This window comes from Lactuca virosa, chromosome 1, assembly GCF_052849685.1.
Source record: "Lactuca virosa cultivar CGN04683 chromosome 1, Lactuca_virosa_CGN04683_v6, whole genome shotgun sequence".
Lineage (NCBI taxonomy): Eukaryota > Viridiplantae > Streptophyta > Magnoliopsida > Asterales > Asteraceae > Lactuca > Lactuca virosa.
In genome coordinates, this window is record NC_136426.1 from 328,927,759 (window position 1) to 328,931,069 (window position 3,311).

At 34.1% G+C, this 3,311-nt stretch overlaps 1 long non-coding RNA gene across 1 annotated transcript; it reads right to left on the reverse strand.

Annotated features, from left to right (window-relative positions):
* Positions 1–1,878: 1,878 nt before the first annotated feature.
* LOC145110393 (uncharacterized) lies at positions 1,879–2,488 on the reverse strand. Its single transcript, XR_013709777.1, has 3 exons — positions 2,362–2,488; positions 2,103–2,211; positions 1,879–1,963 (listed from the first exon to the last, which is right to left on the reverse strand). It is a non-coding gene; the product is annotated as an uncharacterized LOC145110393 (long non-coding RNA).
* Positions 2,489–3,311: the final 823 nt, after the last annotated feature.

Consider the following 3,311-nt stretch of genomic DNA (forward strand, 5'->3'; position numbering starts at 1 on the left):
GTAAGATTGACTTTATCTTATACATATCTATATAATTAAAATTATAATAATAGTATAAGGGTTAAATTTTAAACTTTTAAAATTCTAGGGTTTGATTTGGAATTAAAGAATTCATAAGCAAAACTTTACAAATTCCAAAACTTGAGGGCAAGTTTTGAAACTTTTCAAAACTCTTAGATTTTCATAACTTATGAGTTTAATTAAGGTTTTGAAAATCTTTAATGAAGAGACTCTTGAACATCCATAACTTGAGGACAAGTTATGGAGTTCATAAAACTATTTATGACAAAAAGACTCTTCATTTTGTAACCTATGACAATTTTATGAGTTTTTAAGAGTCATAAATGTGACTTTTCATATAATCTTGAGGACAAGTTACAAAAACACATTTTATGAACTATTTCTAGATCAATTTAGATTGAAAACAACTAACACATAACTTTTTCATTAATCTAAATTAACTCATAAAACAAGGTAACACAAAAACTTTTGGTGTTCCATAACTTGAGGACAAGTTATGGAGTCCATTCAATGTCATTGAGATCAAAAATTACACTAACAAACAATTTGCACATGATTCCTATGATCTACCAAAACTCATAAGCATGAACAATCCATATCAACAATTTTTCCAAGAATCAGATAAACATATATAAAACTTGAAACTTTGATAATAACTTTGAAATTGGTTTACCATAATCATTACCACATTTAAAAACATGTTTTATAAGTCCAAAACAGTTAAAAGTAATGATTCTAAACAAATTCCAGCACCAAAACTCGAAAATCTACACTCAGCAGCAACAACTCGTCGAGTGCATGAACTGACTCGGCGAGTTGGTTGAAGATACACATGAACTCGTCGATTTCCTTCATGGACTCGGCAAGTCCACTGTCAAGTGAGCAGTTTTTCGACATTTTCAGCAAACAGCATCAAGTATAATTGAAAACAAGTCTAGGCTCTGATACCACTGTTGGGTTTTGAGCATTCTAACACTCCTATGGTGTACATGCAACCCTAAATACCTTGGATCTATGTTTTCTCTATTATACATGCAAACTTGATGTTTCCAAGGTATTACCCTAACTAGCATACAATCATAAGTACTAGTATAACAAAACTAGATAAAATACATACATTTTTGATGTAGCTTGATTCCATGGAGCTCAAGAGCCTAGTGCCCCAAGTGTGACACCTCAAATGGTTCACACAACATCACCAACATTTGGAATAACCATCAGAAGAGATACATGGACTCTAGAAATCGGCTTGCCCTCTTGTGTATGCACTAGTGCCGATTTCACCAACCAATGGGGTCTTTATATAGTGTGGCTATTAGGGTTACACCATGTAACTCATGAATTTACCCATTCCTTATGCTCCATGGGTTTTAACCTCCATGGAGTATCCATAGGTCACCACATGGGTTAAACCAAACATAAGGAATCATGGATCATAAGCCCACATATATAAGAATGAATGATTTACACAATCAATCCCCTTATATTTAATTAGTCTCTTTTGATCATTAAATTAATTCCAAATTAATTCTTGATCAATACTAACTAGGTGGGACCCCCACGTTGCGGGGGTCGGATGCGACAATTTTTTCTGTTGTTTGTTTATTTGATCAATTGGTCAACAATTTGATTCAACATTTGGGTTTAACCCTCCCCATCTGGTTAGATAGTGCACTCTGCATAGACCCTTTGATACTTATACAGTAAGGACATGCTGTCCAAAATGTAGGCGACTCATCCACATTCTCAGCTTCTGCTTCTGCTTCTGCTTCTATTTTTGTTTCCACATCCTTTACACCATTGTCACTATTAACCTGATTAGGAGACTGAACAGGACCAACATTTTGTTCTACCCGTCCTTCTTGTTGTTGGGGCTGCAATGGAGGTTGATATTTCTGATGTGGCTGTTGTGGCTGTGACAGAGGTGATGCTTGTGGCCAAGCTATAAATTGAATGTAATAGAAAGAGAAAGTAAAGTGAACATCAAAATGGAAGAAATTTTGTAAATTGATTAACAAAATACCCACCAAGGCAACTTGGGGCTTTGTATTGGGAAATTAATGTATGCTATAGCCCATTACCTCCACCAATATGTCTACTCATTAAAGCAGCAACAATTCTCCATCCTTCTTGGCCAGCTGGTTGCATTGGAAGTATGTGTATTGGTCCAAGCATTTAATCAAACGCCTACTGTGCAAAAAAACACATAATTTCATGATAAAGTATTAAGAAGTCTAGCAAAAATTCCTGCAAAAAGGTAGATTGGTACATAAAATCTTCCAAATTGAAGGATCACATATACATGAAACTAATAATGATGGTAAAAGAAAGAAGAGTTACCTCTGAAAAGTACCCTGCTAGTAATTTCTCAGAAAAAAAACCTTTTTTCTTTAACAACAGTCTTATGAACACTTAATTTGACAGTAAACCCCTGTCAGCTCTATAAAACCACCTTTAAACCACATGTTCTTATCTAAAAATTCCTGTATTACACATAAATAAACATAAAGTATATTAGTTTTCCTTGATGTATGATAATAGGGTTAAGCTTCAGAAATATATGATAAAGATTCTAACATTTGATGAAAGAAATGCAGATTGATAACACGGACAAACACGTGACATATCATGTCCATCCAAACAGATTTCCAAATGGTTACATACCCTGTTAAAACCAAATTTTGAATCAAATTGTTGACCATATATGTTATTGCTTAAATTGAAGCTTACAAACTCATATGTGTTATTGCTTTTATTGAAGCCTGTAGAGTCAGAGATCCCAAACCTGAAATTGTTGACAATTTGGAGAAAGATGGTTCGAGTAGTCGGAATGCCAAATCTAGATACAGGGCGTAAAATCAAATCTGAGGACACAATTCGAGTACATGCTGTGTAGCTGCGCGGGAAGCACAGTCACCAAAAATACTTGCTACTCATCCCGGATACAATGCCAAGTAGAATGTAGTTGCTGCTCCCTGTGAAAATATATATAACAACAAATTATCATGTCATATAAAATATAAAATCAACTCTTTTAACTTTCAATTTTCTCAAACAATCAACTGATGCACAATTTTAAGCACCAATTTTCCAAACACGTTATTAGCTCCGACATCAATACCCACAAAAATAACTATTTATACATAAATTCATTATATATTAAAAAACTGATTCAAGTGTAGTTAGGTCACCTCTAAAAAAGTTGTGATGGCGGAAGATATTAGTGGAAATTGCTCCGGGATGAACCGAGTTTGTAGTTATAGGTGCTTCATCTTCATCTTTGTGCTTCT